Source organism: Rattus norvegicus, chromosome 10, assembly GCF_036323735.1.
Source record: "Rattus norvegicus strain BN/NHsdMcwi chromosome 10, GRCr8, whole genome shotgun sequence".
Classification (NCBI taxonomy): domain Eukaryota; kingdom Metazoa; phylum Chordata; class Mammalia; order Rodentia; family Muridae; genus Rattus; species Rattus norvegicus.
The window spans coordinates 55573471-55592396 of NC_086028.1; positions in this window are offsets into that span (position 1 = coordinate 55573471).

The following is an 18926-nucleotide window of genomic DNA, read 5'->3' on the forward strand; positions in this document are numbered from 1 at the left end:
GATAGCCATTTGGTTAACATGGCCCATGCCCTTATTTTCCAAATCCTCAACCTCACAAGCTTACCAAAAACATTCATGATCAAGCAGCCACTTATAAAAACCAGTCTTCCCCCAGCACTGTCCATCCCAGCAGCTACACAGTGAAGCCAGGAGTCTTAGCAAGACACACTGCTTAGGGCTGGTGCTGTGGTTCAGATGTGGAGCATCTGTAAGCCCCTGGGCTCTGTCTTCAGCACCAAAAGCGCAGAGGGAGACTACATAAACTTTATTCAAGAGCCAATCAATCGGGGTTGGGGATTTAGCTCAGTGGTAGAGCGCTTGCCTAGCAAGCACAAGGCCCTGGGTTCGGTCCCCAGCTCCGAAAAAAAGAAAAAAGAAAAAAAAAAAAAGAGCCAATCAATCTGCAAAGCAATTGGTAAATAATACCGGTGTAGAAGGAAGAGCTGCCACTTGTGATGATCAGACAGTCTGAGCAAATTTTCAAGAAAGAAACTGTCAACAGGCAACACTGGCTGTAGTCACCGGCACAGGCTTGGGTAAGCATAGCTTTTCTGTATAAGTGAAGTCCACTAGCTTTTCTGTATAAGTGAGGTCCACTAGCCACTTCTGTATTTTCTCCTCTGTTCCTCCCATGGTTCCTGGATACTAAACAGAGATGGCACCAGCAAGTTAAAGGCAAAGAAGACCTACCCCTCCATTTAGCTTCTGACCTCTACTTTCTGTATGTGTGTGCAGATACACACACCTCTGATGTCATTCTTCAAGAACCGTCCATCTTCTTTTTACTTTTATTTTATTTTAGACAGGCTTTCCATAGGCCTGGAGCTCACCGAGTAGGCTGACTGGTTTGACAGTGAGCCCCAGCAATCTGTGCCCCTAGCATTGGGATTACAAATGCATCACCACCAACCATATCTAACCTTTTCATGAAGGCTCTGGGGTTGTAACTCAGGTTTTTCTGCTTGCAAGACAAGCATTTTGCCAACTGAGCCATTTTCTAAGCCACTAAAATCCTTTTTTTTGGAACCTGAGACTGAGGTGCAAAAGGCGGAGAGGAAATCAAAGAAGGCACACACATCAGCGCTTCGCTTTACGAGCATCTTGTCTGCAGCGCCCAGCTGTGCAGTTTGATGGGTTATAACCATTGCTCTCACCAGTCTAGGAGAATGGCGGAGAGAGGACAACAACATCACTACACCATAAGCCCCTCCAGGAAGCCTCTGGGTCTGTCGTAAAATTGTGAAGTACCGTATGGGGTGGGATTTTGAGTGGAGTAAGGCTGGCCTCACAGAACAGAATGTAAAATAGATATTCTCTCCATAATGTTTGGCAGTAAAGCCATCTGTGCCTTGGGTTTTCTTTGTTAGAAGACTTACAGCCATTACTCCATTTCTTTACTAGACACTGGACTTTTCAAGTTACTGTTTCTTTTTTCTAGTAGCATCTTTCACTACAAGCCCGTCCACGTTGTCAAATGTGTGAGCACAAAACTGTTCCAATCCAAATAGCGTACTTTGAATAAGTTTTAGCCATTTACTATTGAGTAGTGTCTACAAGCATGTCCTCCTTTATGTTTTTATGTTAATTATTTCTTCACTGGTCTTCCGCCAGCTCTTGGGTTGTCTGGTTTTCTGTATAGCTTTTGTCCCCAGATTCACCTTTGTTTCTTCTCCTTTCCTTCTTCTTGCTTTCGATTTATTTTGCTCTTAATTTTTTTCTTTCTTTCTAAAGACGAGAGATCATATTTTATGTAAGTTTTCATATTTTCTAATCTAAGTGTTTAATCTGTAATTTTCCCACAAGCAGTGGTGTCCTGGAGCCAGCCCGTACCAACTTGTGAGAGTCGGTTCTATATTTCTCTTCCCAGCTTAGCGCTCGGTGACGTCACGCTGGTGCAGGAAACCATCTCTCCATGGTGCAATCAATTACCCCACAGGATGGAAACCACTGCCCACCAACGCTGGTTCTCCCTTACAGCGCGTAGGAGCTAGTGACTAAACACCACTTTGACTGTAGCTTTAAAAAAAAAAGGTCTAGAGGTGTATTTTCATTTCCCTTCATTTCAAAATATTTCTCGTTTCCAATTAGACTTCCTCTTTGAGACTTGAAATAGAAATGTATTGCATAATTTCCTAATATTTGGAAGACTTTTGAGATAGCTTTCTGCTGCTCATTTCTCATTCTATCCAGTTATAGTGAGAGACAGTTACCTTGGTTAATTATAATTTGTTAAGCATTGTGGCTCAGAGCAGGATTCATGTTGGTGAGTTGTCCATATGGAGCTGCAGACTGCACCTCCTGGTAGTTTGAGAGCCTGCACCACAGTACTAATTAGATCAAGCTTTCCGGTGTTGCTCAGACTTGCCACATCCTTGTTGACCTCTGCCTTCCAGTCCTGACAGCAGGGAGGGCACTGGCAGTTTCCAAATGCTACTGTGTATCTGTCTGTCCCTCTGTCTATCTGTATCAGGGAATCTTTTTTGCCCTGTTGTGTGTTTTGAGTCCTTCTCTGTAGACACATATGCACCTAGAATTGCTGCGACTCATTCTGGACTGGTCTCTGCTAGTCTTTGCTCTGCTGTCTCTAGTCCTGCAACACAGCTTCAAGGCTAATAATTTGCCTAAAATTGGTGTGGTCATTCCAGTTTTGTTGGCTAGTGTGTTATTGCTTAACTTTTTTACATTTGTTTATTAGTGCGTGTGCATGTGTGCATGTGTGCATGTGCATGTGTAAACCCTGACAGGTAAACATAATAAAGCCAGGAGACAAGTATATATTGAAACCAAAGACTAAGTAAATAAACCACAGACTGAGCAGAGGTGGCCCACTCCATTAATCTCAGCACTCAGGAGGCAGAGGCAGGTGGATTTCTATGAGTTTGAGGCCAGCCTGGTCTACAGAGCTAGTTCCAAGACAGCCAAGGCTGCACAGAGAAACTCTGTCTTCAAAACCTAGAGAAAGAGGGAGAGGGGGAAGAGGGAAGAAGGAGAGGGAGAGGGAGAGAGAGACTTCCAGTTACATACAGAAGAGCTCCAGAAGACATGATTATAGGGTATGGTAGGAACTGCTTGAATGACCGTGGTCTTCTATCTGGGGATGAAAATGGCAAAGGCAACAGAACGGCATGTGTAGAGCATTTAAGGACCTGCGTGTCAATCTATACCAAACATTTTCTTAGTAAATGCCAATCTTGCTCTAAGTGGGAAAAGCTGAGAAAAGAACTCGGAATTCTATTTCCAGAAGAAACAAATAATTCAGGTACAAAAATCCTCTCCCTCGCTCCTGTCCGCCTCACTTCCCTTGTTATGTACTCCAGGCTGCCCTCAAACGTGGTACCCCCCTGCCTCCACCTCAAGAGTGCTGAGATTTCGGGCATGAATCATCACGCCAAGACATTCTTAGACGAAAGATAAAGGAGAATTTTTGCCGTCACTCCTGTCTTATAAAAAGTGAAAGTGCTAAAGGAACTTTCTTGAGGCTGGAGGAAAACGATACCAAAAGATGGCACAGTGACAGAAACAAAGACAGAGGCAGCAGAAGCACCCGGGCACTGTGCCGAGCCCTCTCAGCAAACAGCTAAAGTGTGCACTAGCAGTGGAAAGCAGAAATCAGCACATTGCCTGGTGGAGTTTTCAGTGTATGACTAGGATAGAGAAAGGAGGCCTGAGAAGACGGCTCAGTGGTGAGGAGCAGTGGATTCTCTCCAGATGACCCAGGTTTGAGCAATTCCCAGCACCCACATGGCAGCTCACAGCCATCTTTACCTCTAATTCCAAGGTGTCCAACGCCCTCCTCTGGCCTCCTTGGCACCAGGCACTCATGTGGTGCACAGACATGTAGGTACACAAACATTCATAGATAAAAACCAAAGAGAGCAAAGGATGCTACGTGGTGGGAAAGCTTTACTATTAAGTGAGAAAACCATTAACCCTAAGCAGACTGTGGAAGGTCTGTGGTAAATTCTGCAGAATTCCCTGAAAAACAGACAGGAAAGGTTAAAAATGGGATCCTAAAATACTTAAATAACTCTAACGCAGGCAGTGAAGCAGAAAATAAGAATAGAAACAGGCATGGTGGAAGACCAGAACTCAAGCGTGTTGAGAGTTACTTTTTGGTTCCGAGCTAAATTTGGGGAGTTTCCATCAGTATGTGTTCAAAAAGCACCCTGCACCTCGTTCTCTTTGGGAACTTCAGTCATGTCATTGTCAGAACTTTGCCCCGTCCCATGGACCGCAGAGCCCCTGTTTGTCACTTTTTAATTCATTTCTCCCTGTTTCCATCAGCTTGGCACTTTTCTTCTTGATGATTGGCTCCTCTGTCATCTCTGTTTCATGACCGAGTCATCCCAGAGAAATCTTATTCCAGACGTTGTTCTCTTAGCTCTAAACTCTCCACTTAGTTCTCAGCAGAGCCACTGTGCTGCTGAGAGTATCCACTCATTGTCTTCACCTCGTAGGACACAGTTCTAAGAGCTGCTTTAGTTTTGTCTAACAATTCTAGTAACCAAGCCACCTCACGACTGATTCCTGCTAATTGCCCTTTTCTGGAGAATGAGAACAATCTTCCAGATCCTTTTTATAACAAGTAATTTGAATTAGATCCTGAACATTTTGAAAGCGATAGTGAGAGACTCTCTCCACCATCAAATTTTCTGGAGAATGTCAATTTTGTTTTGTTTTCTCTCCTTTGGTTTTGTTCCTTGACCTAGTTCTTCCTAGTTCCTCTGAACTAAAATTCGCTCTCCTGAAGAGAGGAAGGAAGCTCATAAGACTCAAGAAGTAAAGGAAACATAAAAGGCCCAGAAGTAAAGGAAATCTACAGAGTTCAGGAGCTCCCGAATGTTACAAGTTTCATGAGGTCTCTCACCGAAGCTATAGAACATATTGAACAACTGTTGGAGAGAGAAGACTCTTCAGCTGAGATACTGACAAGTTGGTTGGAAAGCTGCATTTCTGAGTAGGCTGGATGGCTCAGTGGGTAGAGGTGCTAGTCCTGATGTAGAGTTTGAAATATAGAACCCACATGTTTAAAGAAAGAAAACTGACTTCACAAGTCTCTGAATTACACATGATTCAACAGAGAGACATGTCATTTTAAACTAAACAAAAAAAAAAAAAAAAAAAAAAAAACACGGTCTTTGAGAGTTGTCACCAGGCTGATGGGCTTCTTGGAAATGAATCTCTCTTTTAGTTATCCACACTTCCCAGGCTTTTGTGGAATGATTTATTTGTTGGTGCACTGGTTCAGGGGATTAGCTATTTAGCTATTTATCCCCATTCTGTGGGGGAAGACACACAATGGTGAGTCAAGGTCACTCACTATTTATCTTGCTTTCTGTGGTTTCAGTGTCAAAACCTTTGCCTAAGCAGCTTCAGATCAGCTCTGCACACTCCTTTCTCGTGGTCTGAAACCCAAATTGCGGTGTGTGTCATAATTCAGCCCTCAAAGGCATTGGTGGCTGTGTGAACGTTCTCTGCATGCACATCTCTGTGATTGGCCCCAGACTTGTATAAATCCATACACACAAATCAAGGTTCCTTTTCCCAGCTCTCTCCTGTTCCGTATTTCCTACTCTTGCCAACTTCCAGAGCTCCACTTTCTTCAATGCAGGGCACACCTCCAAGCTGTAGGCACTGTGCTACTCAGTGACGACTGTCCTGCTGTGCAGTGGTGACATAAAGGGGATACTAGGCACTCTTCGACCCAAAAGAGTTTCTTTTCCTGGTTCCTTAGGTCTCCACTTAAGAGGGTGATTATCAGGTGGCCAAACTGGTCCCATCATAGTTTCTCCTGTGACCAGGTTATTTATTGTATTTTAAATATTTAAGTTTAATTAACATAAATTTTATATTAAATGTTAAGATGACGAGATGAAATTTTTTGATAAACCATAACAAATTCACAAGGGATTAAGGATAAAGTTAATATTTACCACTTTAAAAATGAACTGTGTGATAATGTGCAGAGGGAGAGACTTTGGAACCCAGTCCGAAGTGAACTGTCTTCATCAAACCCTGACTCCAAGTTCGGGGATCTATGCAGAAGAGGCAGAAGGTGAGGTGCAGTGAGAGGCAGAGGTGAGATGCAGTGAGAGGCAGAAGGTGAGGTGCAGTGAGAGGCAGAAGGTGAGGTGCAGTGAGAGGCAGAGGTGAGATGCAGTGAGAGGCAGAGGTGAGGTGCAGTGAGAGGCAGAGGTGAGGTGCAGTGAGAGGCAGAAGGTGAGGTGCAGAAGAGGCAGAAGGTGAGGTGCAGTGAGAGGCAGAAGGTGAGGTGCAGAAGAGGCAGAAGGTGAGGTGCAGTGAGAGGCAGAGGTGAGGTGCAGTGAGAGGCAGAGGTGAGGTGCAGTGAGAGGCAGAGGTGAGGTGCAGTGAGAGGCAGAGGTGAGGTGCAGTGAGAGGCAGAGGTGAGGTGCAGTGAGAGGCAGAGGTGAGATGCAGTGAGAGGCAGAGGTGAGGTGCAGTGAGAGGCAGAGGTGAGGGGTGACTCCAACAAACAGTGTCTTCCAGACACAGGAGAAGTGATGCCCACATGCACTCACAGACAGCACACAAAGACCTGCACAGGTTTTAGCTTGATAAGGTTCCAGCACAGAGAAGGAGTGGGGAGGTAGACACAAAGTCCTAAGTGAACTCTTTTGACATCCTCTACCTGTAGACTACATCAGAAGCAACGGTTTGCGGCCTCCACAACTGAATCCATCAGAACTTCATGTGTGCCTTTCACCTTGATTTTTTTTTATTGTTTTTGTTTCATTGTTGATATTTTTAAGATAGGGTTCCTGTAGCCTGACTCGGTATGTAGCCAAGGCTGGCCTTGAGCTCCTGATCCTCCTGCCTCATCCTCCCAAGGGCTAGAATTGCAGGCATGCATCACCATAACCCACATCACCTTATCCTTCTGGAACTTAGCTACCACACTACAGGAGAACACGCCTCATGTCGAGAACATGTGTAAGTTTTCCAGCCAATGGTCAGCACCCGGCACTAGATGTGAGCATGGAAGATAAGGCTAGCTCCAGACACAAGGTAACATACTCACTGAAAGACTGACCAAGAAACACTCTTCTTGATACCCAGCTACCCCTGGTAATCCCAACAGCCATTTGAGAAATCAAATTGTTAATATTTTATACCCCCAACTTTTATAATAATTTACTCCAGAATTAGCACTGGAGGAATCTGTATTGAGGGTTTAAAGGAAAGTGTTGTCAAAAGCTAAGAGATAATGGGACTGGGGTAGCAGTGGTTAGGAGCACTTGTTGCTCTTGCAGAGGACAGGGGCTCAGTTCCCAGCACCAGCATGGTAGCTCACAACAATCTGTAACTCTAACTCCAGAGATCTGACAACCCTCGACTGACCTCTGGCAAGCACCAGACACACACACGGTGCACACATATACATGCAGACAAAACATTCATATACATAATGCTAATAAGTCTAAAATGTAAAGCTATAGTTACATATCCAGTGGCATTATGGTTACATATGTAAAATTGTGACATAATAGTGAAAGCTACTGTCCTCTGCAGTAGCATGGAGTATGGAAGCATACAAACTCAAAATCCAAGAAATTTCAAGACACAATGTTTGTGTCAAATTACCATATGATTCTCAGTGTGATGACAGGCAAGAGGCAAAGGATGTGTTAAAATAAAGTGTTATGGGGTTGGGGATTTAGCTCAGTGGTAGAGCGCTTGCCTAGCAAGCACAAGGCCCTGGGTTCGGTCCCCAGCTCCGAAAAAAAAAAAAAGAAAAAAAATATATAAACATTCTAAGTTCTAAACATTTATTTCCCCTTGTAAAGGTGCTTTGAGGATTGGTGGTGACAAAATTAGGAAGTGAGATCTGGGCACAGATAAAGCTCAGGGCATTTCCAGAAAAGAGGATCTAAAGATTAAGCCCAAATCTGTGAGGTCTCTTGCTAAACCTCAGGACGTTTCCAGAAAAGATAAAACCCAAGACTCTCATGGGAAAGCGAGGCCAATGAGCCTGGCATGGTGGTGTTTGCCTGTGTTTTCCCAGTACTTTCAGAGAGGCAGAAGGACTGTGAGGTCAAGGCTAGCCTCTGCTATACAACAAAGCCAGCTATCATGAGATAGCTATCTCCCCTTTTTACAAAACATTTTTAAAGACAATTCCAACCCAAACTAGGAAAGGGTACCACAAAGAAATTCTAAGTGTGTTTTAACTGATAGCCTGAATTATAGCCGAAACATGTAACATGTACAGATGACTTTTTGTTAGTGTTTGTTCTGAACTGCAAGGAACAGAAACAGTAGAAAGACAAAAGCAAGCTTTGGACCTGTAGACTTCTGTACCCAAGGATCGCAGGAAGAGAATTAGTCGCTGATGAACACAGAAGAAGAATGGCCCACAAGAAGAAACTAAAGTCCTGAAGGCTGGCCTGGGAGAGAGTAGACAGGGGACTTGCCCACAGCCTGATCACCCAAGTTGAGACCAAGAGACCCGAGTGTCTGGAAGCTGCTGGGCCACTCAGCCTGGCTTATATAGCAATGGGAAAGGACCATCTCGAACAAGGCAGAACAGGTGAGGGATGCCAAGGCTGCCCTCTGACCTCTGCATGTATGCCATGGTCACCTATGCCTCACACACATGCATATGCATATGCATACACACACACACACACACACACACACACACACACACACACACACACTTACATCACAAATAAGTGAATTCCCAAAAGCTGAGGCCAAAAGCCATTGAGAACTCACAGGAGGTAGAGTTTTTACCTAAGAGACACACCAGGGATCTTGGTCTGCATTTGGACAAGACCCTGAACCTTAAACTGATGTCAGTCAGGCCATGACTTTTTTTTTTTTGGTTCTTTTTTTCGGAGCTGGGGACTGAACCCAGGGCCTTGGGCTTCCTAGGCAAGCGCTCTACCACTGAGCTAAATCCCCAACCCCAGGCCATGACTTTGAGAAGGAATTGAACAGAGTTTACATTTGGCAGAGATGTGACAGGGTCAGAGACTGGACTGGGACAGATCATTTTCCATATATGACCACGTGTATAGCATCTTGTGTTCCCTTACATGACGCGATACTCCTCTCATTGAGAAGACTATCTCTCCCTCTTCCTGTACCTGAGTAGACCTTTGGACTCTTGGCCAGTAGAATACAATAGAAGGAATGTTATGTGGGTTCTGATGTCAGTCAGGCAACCCCCTTCATCTTGATGTCTTACTATGTTCACTCTTGGAATGAGGACATTCCTAGTCACCATGCAATGACGACACACAGACCCTTTGTCAAAAACATATAAGCATTCCACTGACAATACTAACTTAGGACCCCAGTTTAATGCCAGTATCAACCATCAGATCTGTGAATTAGGAAGCCTCTGAGTTGACTGTGCCCTCAGCCACTGTGATCACAGCCTCATGAGAGTCCTCAGGTAAGGGAACTTAGCTGAGCCCCAGGACCATCAGAACTGTAAGACAATGATTAAATAACTGTGACAATTTTAAGTCATTAAATTTTAGGATGACTCATCACAAAATAGATAACTAGAACATACATACAGAAGCAAAAAACAGGAAGCAAGAGAAAACATGGAGAGAGGAGCAAACCTACTTCTTATTGCAAAGGTGTTGACATAAACCACAGGCCCCTTGGCTTGCAGGAAACAGATCCTAAACACAAGATATGGCAGCTGCACCCACAGGGCTTGTCTGGCCAATGGTCTTACACTCTGTGGAGGTAGCAGGTATGTGAAGCAATCAGGTAAAGTCAAGTGTGGGGTAGAGTGCTTCCCGGGGTCACCCTTCAATGTTTCCCAGCCCCCACCCGACAAAAGCTATAGATAGATAGATGATTGATAGATAGATAGGTAGATAGACAGACAGACAGACAGACAGACAGACAGACAGACAGACAGACAGACAGATTGTATAGGTTGAACAGTAGCCATCGTGGAAAGAATGGGGTGTGGGGAACAGTTCTCTAAGCAACCAGAAAGAACCAGGAAATATTACTTCAAAGGGCCCTAGAGAAGGTCCCATGCAACCCTCCTGGAGGAATGAAAACAGCACCGGGCTGAGTCAAATAAGACTCAGCTCGGGGCGGAGAGATGGCTCAGTGGTTAAGAGCACTGACTTCGGGGTTGGGGATTTAGCTCAGTGGTAGAGCGCTTGCCTAGGAAGCGCAAGGCCCTGGGTTCGGTCCCCAGCTCCGAAAAAAAAACAGAACCAAAAAAAGAAAAAAAAAAAAAAAAAAAAAAGAGCACTGACTGCTTTTCCAGAGGTCCTGAGTTCAAATCCCAGCAACCACATGGTGGCTCACAACCATCTTAATGAGATCTGATGCCCTCTTATGGTGGGTCTGAAGACAGCTACAGTGTATTATAAATAAACACATTAAAAAAAAAAAAAAAAGACTCAGCTCACAGGCAAAAGCTAGGCCTCCCCTCTCCTCACCTAGACCTCAAAGGAGATCATTTGTGCAGTATGTGACTTAAGAGTGAAACCTTGTGTTTTGGGGAATTAATCTATTTTCAAATAGATATGGATGTCACATATCCTCAACCAGGCACAGTGGAAAACACACATAAACAGACACACAGACACAAACACACACATACACACACATACACACACACACACACACACACACACACCTCTTCTTTTGACTAAATATAAATTAAAATATAAAGATATTTTAAGCCATTGGACAATAAAGCAGTTTCTCTTTAAATCCTGCTTTATATAATAGTTTGATTCAGTTTCTACTGAACTGCCAATTAGTGACACGGCAAATCTTTTCCTTCAGCCTGCAGTCCAGTCAATTGCTGGCCCCACTGCTCACCTCTTCATGTGTCTGCTTTGATCACACACTGTGCTCCACTGCTGTGGTCTTCACCGTGCAGCCCGATCTGTAAGAACTCCCATGACACAAGCAAGGAAACGGGGCTTTGTCTCCACTCTTCAGTGGTCAAAGGCCCCACTCAGCAATTTTGTGGCTAGAACTGGTGGGTACCTGACAGTCTGGCGATTCTACCATAACCTGAACTTAATCTTTATCGGACACATGCAGGTACCATTTAGTTAGAAGGTATGAGTCTGAATTATGCACTAAACGTACTCTCCCTTCCTCCCCCCTTCCCTTCCCCAGGCATTGTGGAGGCTAAGGCAGAGGAGCTAGACTTTGAGACCAGTCTAAGCTACAGTGAGTCTGCCTCAAGCATCCCTCGCTCCCAAAGATGAGATTTTTTTAAATTAGGGTGTATCTCATCATGTAACCCTGGCTGCCTTGGAACTAACTCTGGCAACCAGGTTGGCCTTAGACTTACAAAGATCTGCCTGCCTTTGCCTCCTGGATGCTGGGATTAAACCTGCCCCACCACGTTTTTTTCTTTAAATATTTATTTTATGTGAGTACACTGAGTTTTCCTCAGACACACCAGAAGAGGGCATTGGCTCCCATTACAGATGGTTGTGAGCCACCATGTGGTTGCTGGGAATTGAACCCAGGACCTCTGGAAGAGCAGTAGGTGCTCTTAACCACTGAGCCATCTCTCCAGCCCTCCACCAGGTTTTTTGAGACAAGGTCTCTCACTGGGTTACCATACAAAGGAGCCTGGCTAGCCAGGGAGGCCCAGGATTCTGTCTCTACCTCCTCAGTGCTAGAATTACAAATGCAACCAGCCTTTATTCTTTAATTATGGGTACACATATAGGGCTGTGTGTGGTTACATACATGAGTACTTGCCATGGAGGCCAAAAGCACCCGATGTCCCTGGTGCTGAAGTTATGGTGGGTGCGATCTACCCTGAGTGCTGGATTTTCTGAGAGGGCACAGCCCTCTTAACCACAGCCACCTCCCAGCCCCTGCAACTGGCTTTCTTAGGTTCTCAAGTTTAACCTCCAGTTCCAGTGTTTACACGGCGACACAAGCACTTTACTGAGCCATCTCCCAGTTCTATTTTTTAATGTCTATTCATTTTATGTGTATGGGTGTTTTGCTTGTGTGTATGTCTGTGCACATGCATGCAGTGCCCACAGAGACCAGGTGTTGGATCCCTGGAACTGGAGTTAAGAGTTACAGATATTTGTGAGCTGATGTGCAGTTGCTGAGAATTGAACCCAGGACCTCTGGAAGAGCAGTCACTGTTCTTAACCACTGAGCCAATCTTCCTTGCCCTCAATTTTGTTTTTAACTTGAGAAAAAAAAAAAAAAACCATAATCGCTAATCTAGACGCCAGTGATAAACTCCAGTAGTTAAGCAGGAGTTACCGGAGGTGCCCATGGCAGAGATCAGTGCAGGGACTCAGGAGCCCAAAAAGAGTTGAAGCTCAGAGATGGGATTAGGACATTTATGTCATGGATGGGACTCAGTATATGCCATGAGGCGACATAGAAAGTTTAACTCCACAAACAGCATTAAAGGACACCAGTAGTTGGGCATAGTGGTGTACCCCTGTACTCCCAGCACTCAGGAGGCAGAAGTAGGTAGATCTATGAGTTCAAGGCCAACCAGGTCTACAGAGTCATCACCAGGGCTACACAAAGAAACCCTGTTTCCAAGAAACAAAAACAATAACAAAATATATTTTTAAAGGACATTAGTGGAATAGTTGGAAAGATTTCAACTGCGACAATTCTTTGGGTGTTTATGGGTTTAGGAGTCTCTTAGGCAGTTCAGGCTGGACTACACCTTATACCCATCTTGCTTTATTCTCCCAAGGAATTACCTTCCTCAAAAGACAAAATAAAAATTTTAAATAAAATGTGAGCACTGTGTGGTGGCATGTGCCTTTACTCCTGCGGAGGAAAAGCCAGGCAGATCTCTGAGTTCAGACCAGCCAGGTCTACATGTGAGTCTTGAAAGAAAAAGGAAAGAAATGAGTCTAAAAGGATTAAGTATTGTAACATCACAACTCCCACAAAGGATACACCTGTAGGGAATTAGTATTTAATCTCAGTTTATGGTATCTGGATCTGGTACACTGTTACTGTTTCTGCAAATGTGGAAATTTCTGAGAAATAAAATTTCAGTTGACATAGTCTGCAATAGTGTAAATGTCACAATGTAACAATAATAATTACAGAGGAGGTCATGAACTTGGGAGGGAATAAAGGAGCAGGGAAGGAGCAAAAGCAGGGAGAAGGGGAGGAAGTTATGCAAATAAAGTACTCATGCATGAAATTCTCATAGAAATTGGTTTTGGTTTTGGTTTTTTTCAAAACAGTGTTTGTTTGTGTGGTCCTAGGGGTCCTCCAGCTCAGAGATCTGCCTGTCTCCGCCTCCTAAGTGCTGGGTTTAAAGGTGTGTACCAGCTCCACATGATTTCAAAAATGTTTCCTTGTTTTTGTTGTTTTAAGCAAAATAGTAAACACACACACACACACACACACACACACACACACACACACACACACACACGGCTCTTGTCCCCAGCCAATTAAAAGTGGTGGGGTACTCTATCCTTCTGGCCAGAATGCCTGAGCTCTGAAATACCAGACAGTGGATCCTCTGGACACCCTTCAAGCTTCCAGCTATGCCCACTCTTTGATGCCCAACTACTGGCTCTTTCGTGATTCCCATTTCCAAGAGAAATATGTTCTAATTACATAAGGATTTTTTGAGAGAGAGAGAGAGACAGAGAGAGAGAGAGATTGATTTACTATATAACTCTGGCTGACCTGTAATTCCCTATGTAGACCAGGCTGGCCTTGAACTCTCAGAGATCCACTTGCCTTGGGCCTCCCAAGTGCTGAGAAGAAAGGTGTGCGCCACCATGCCTGGCCTCACGTAAGAATTTTAGGTCACTGTGGTCACACTTACCTCTGTTCTTCTGTTTTCATCTTTGTTACCTCTTCCTGCACACAGCATGTGGAGTCTGCAGGAAGGACTGTTTCTGTGAAGAGAACCTGAGGAATGGCTCAGGGGCTGACAGGTAAACAGACAGCAGAAAGGAGAAAGCACAGTGCCCCCAGGCTAGTTGTTGGGCTGGGCCTATCCGAGTGAATGCAGGTTCAGAGTCTTTGTACTCAACACACCCAAACGTGTGGCTTAAGCTCTAAGCTAACAAATGGAAGCTAGGCAAACAAGATACGGTAAAACCAATAGCTGCCTACAGAAAGGTAAGGACATCCGATGTAAAGTGGGGTTCAAGTATAAGGAAACCTTAGAACACCACAAGTTGGGACCAGGTAAAAGCACAAAGAATATAGACGAGGAAGATGGTTCAGGAAGGTAAAGGCACTTGCCACCAGGCAGAACCACCTTAGTTCACTCCCGTAGGGTGTTCTCTGACCTCCACAGTAGCGTGTGTGTGTGTGTGTGTACGTATTTGCGTGTGGGCACACACAGGACAAAGGGGATCTAGAGATGATCAGTTGTTAAGACACTTGGTGTTCTTGCAGAGAACTCAGACCCAGATCCCAGCACCCATATAGCCATCCATAGACAACCTTTGTAGCTCCAGGGATCTGATGTCCTCTTCTGGCCTCTGACAGCATCCCATACATACACATGTACACATGAAGAACTTTTTAAAATAAAGTTGTAATAAATAAAACTTTAAAACTCAAAGAACTTTCTCTTTACTTCAAATCACCGAGGTGTGCACACTTCCCTCTGGCTAGGATTCCTTCATGCTGGGCGCCTTCCTAGGAAAACACCGTGAACATTGGCACACCACCCTGTCTATAGGGCAACGGATGAGTTAGGCTTTAGGGAAATTCACTGAGCAGACCATTCGAATATCCAGCATTTGAAAACATATTTGTACTTAAGCCCAGGCAGGTAAAGGCCAGAAGTAGGAAAGTGACAAGGGATAAGAGCCAATGTGGCCCAGTCAAGGTCAGAGGAATGCAACCCTGTGGCTGGCTCCACAGGTAGAACCTGAGGTTACTCCTTGGCTTACAAGGGAGGAGGAAGCAGGGTTGCAGTTCCCGGGATGCCTTCCACCAGCTCCACCTTATCCTTCATGCTCCACCTTTAAGAGCTGAAGGGCCAGGACACGGATTAGGTAAACCGCTGAGCATGGACACAGCCACTGCTCATGCGCGGCCAGCGGGAAGCATCTCCTCCTACCTAGTCTTTTTGGCTAGGACCCCGCCCTCTACGGGCTTCTTGCTCTCCCTGAATGGCCCCCTTTGTCCCCGAATGTGATGTTATCTGGGTTCCATTTCACATCGCTTCTTCAGTTCACCTCCCTTGGTGACTTATCCTTTCCCCAAATCTTCAACCATGGGCTGGCTCTCTTCTGAGCTTCAGAGCCCACACGCCCTGCTGCTGCTACCCCGAGGCATTGCTCATTCAAGTCCTGTTATTAATACTCTTAAGCCCAGAGGCATCCTGTATGTTTCCCGAAGCCTCCAATCCGCTGACACACTGCTGATGCAATGTAAGCACTCAGTACTCCCTAATTCTCCTAAAACCATTCTGCTTGATTGGGTTATCTACAGACTCCAGCCACTTTCCTCCTAAAGCCCCATCTCTAGGGAGTGTAAGCAATGGAAACGCTGACTCATCATGCTGAGTGGCCAGAGCGCCCAAGGCCTCAAGGCTGGGAGGCTCTCTGCTGGGGAGACTTCTGTCTCTTACCCACTAAGAGTCCATAAAACAAGTGCACAGCACAAGGCGGCTGATCCCAGACACTCAGGGCAATGCCAGGGCAGCTGGACTTGCCTAGACTGCTTGGTCTCTTGAGCGCCAACCCTCCTCCACAAATTCCCAAGGCTCACTGAAAATCAAATTAAGTCACGTTCCTCAAGAACATTTTAGAAGAATCCCTGCTTCCTGAAATAAGGCCCCGACTCCCACACTAGGTTTCCAAACCCTGCACCACCCCCAAACCAGCCAACAACTCCTTGTACTTCTTTACTAAACCTCCTGCATCTCTCTACTTCTATAAAAACATGTCCTCCTCTTGTGGTGATGAAGCTGAGAGGCCTCAGTCTGTTCCAGACACTACATGCAGATACTTTTTCTCTGGCTTGGCTTGGTGGTACTATGGAATCAAGCAAAAGACCTCCCATTGGCTAGGCAAACTCTGACATTAAACTACACCCTCATGCATTTTTTAAAAAATCCTTATACGCCCAAAGAGTCTAAAGATCAGCCCTTTAACTTTCAACATTGTGACTCACAGTTGACAAGACTTAGAAACAAATGGTTTTGACAAGAGTGCAGGAGGGAAACCTTCTCTAGGTGAAGTGATTTGTTAAGCCATTCAGAATGATCACTGACATTAGCTCTCAGAATATTCACTCCTTGGCCAGAAGCACAACCTAGAAGAATGAGGAAGAGCTCCGTGTGGACCATGCAGTCTCATTGCTCTATTCACTGCCTACGCAGAAATCTGGCCTAGCCTGACTGACCTCATTCTGGACCTTACCAATTACCCTTTCCTCCCATAAACCAAGGCAAACTACACCTTAATAAACTACTCTTCCTACCAGACATTTATTTAGATACACGATAAAGACCTGACAAGTGTGGATACAGTCAGATCAGGGATAAACCCAGAGGAATCACGACTTTATAAAACATGGCATATTTCCAAATGACATTTGGATAAAATACTAGATTTAATTTGTACCTAATATTTTACACTAGGGTAAAAACTTTAAAAACAAAACATTAAAACCATAATTTTTTTCATATTAAAAAAACATGGGGGCTGGAGAGATGGCTCAGCAGTTAAGAACACTGACTGCTCTTCCAGAGGTCCTCAGTTCAATTCCCAGCAACCACATGGTGGCTCACAACCATCTGTAGTGGGATCTGATGCCCTCTTTTGGTGTGTCTGAAGACAGCCACACTGTACTCACATACATAAAATAATCAAAATTAAAACACACACACACACACACACACACACACACACACACACAAAGACAGGGTATTACAAAGAAGTCTTTGGAAAAACAAATGAAACCTGTCCGATAATCTGACCCAAGGATTTTAAAATACTGCCGGGCTGGAGAGAGCTGAGGGGTTAAGAGCACTTAACTGTCCTTCCAGAGGACCAGCATTTACTTCACCTCCGAGCTGCACAATAGCCTACACTTCCAGCTTCTACAGGCACCTGCACTCATGCACACATACCTACAGATGAGGGATATAGTTGTAAAAATCATGCCAAATGTGTGAGGCCCTAGAGTGAGGCCCAAGTTTCAATACACACAGAGAGAGGGGCCAGAGGGGAACAGCACTGTGAAAGACTGATAAACATAGTAAAAATTAAAATGTTCAGAGGCAGAAATGTTACCCCTGTAACTCCAGGGTAGAGAACTTATGGTTTAATATGCACAGTACCCACGGTTCAGTCCTCAGCAACAAAAAAGTTAGATAAAAAATTTTAACATGGCAAACAGTAAACATAACCAATCAAAAGGAATTTTTTTTTTTTTTTGGTTCTTTTTTTCGGAGCTGGGGACCAAACCCAGGGCCTTGCGCTTCCTAGGTAAGCACTCTACCACTGAGCTAAATCCCCAGCTCCTAAAAGGAATTTTTAAAAAGGCATGCCAAACTGTCAATTTTCCTAATCTACAAGAAAAAGGTTTAAAGCTACGTGCTGGGCCACAAAACAAGCAGGCCAAGACGACACTGGACATACTCGCCCTGCGTGGGAGCAGGGCTGGCAGAGCTCCAAGGGCTCAGCAGCTCCATTTCCAGGAACTCATTTGGTAAATCCATGAGACCAGTGTAAGCCAGCTTCTATGCGCTCATGTGCCCACTTATGTGGGCACCAAAGTTATCCACCTCTGCTGGTCAGACTTGAGGTTTTAAAAGAATTTGAGGCAGATGTCGAGACAGTCAGGTAGTTCTATGTGGAAAATGGAATGAACTTCCAATTTTTATCAATGCTCCCTTTAAAAGTTCCCAGACTCCAACCCTGGGAAGCATCAACTCTCCCAAATGAGTTCCTTGCGTCTCCACTACCATCCTTATTCCATTTCAACTATTCTCCAAGTACATTAAACAGATATTAATACATAAATCAGAGCATGCCAATCATCTGACTACTCCTACAGCAGCTTCTGCCACAGACCCTCCAGCCCCCTCCACCCTCCTCCCAGCCCCATATCCACCTTTTAAAACTTTTTATGGGGTTGGGGATTTAGCTCAGTGGTAGAGCGCTTGCCTAGGAAAGCGCAAGGCCCTGGGTTCGGTCCCCAGCTCCAAAAAAAAGAACCAAAAAAAAAAAAAAAAAAAAAACCTTTTTATAACACAAGAACGCTTCTGTTTCTGAACTTTTGTACTGTATTCCTGCCTAGAAAATTAATTCCCCCAGAACAGCAAGTTAAATCTGTACTAGCCCTTACTCCCCCTCCCACTCACAAAATAATGTGGTACATGTGTTATCTATAATTCAATTTGCTTGAATTTTTTTATCAATGTTGAAAACAAACAAGGGCTGGAGAGATGGCTCAGCGGTTAAGAGCTTTTCTTCAGTTTGAGGCTAACATTGCCTGGGTTTTGCTCTGTGTGGGTTTGGTGGTTGAGATAGGGTCTCCTGTATCTCAGGTTAGCTTCAAACTCACAACGAGTTTAAAGTGTGACTTTAACTCTGATCTCCCACCTGAATGCTGGGATTACAAATCCCAGTTCATGTGGTGTTGGGGTTGAACCTAGGTAAATACTCTACCAACTGAGTGTTATGTATTTCCAGCCCATGGTTGTGTTTGAATTATTATTTGGGGGTTGAGGAGAGTGTCAGTGTGTGTGTTTTTAAGTGTGTGTGTGTGTGTGTGTCTGTTCTCCATGCCTGTATGTTTGTGTACCATTTGTATGGCTGGTGCCCACTGAGACCAGAAGTGTCAGTCAGATGTAACTAAAGTTACAGACGCTGTGGGCTGCACCCTTTGGAGAAGCAGTCAGTGCTTTCACTACTGAGCCATCATCTCTCCAGCCCTGAGTACTGAGTTCTCAACCTTAGATAACATTG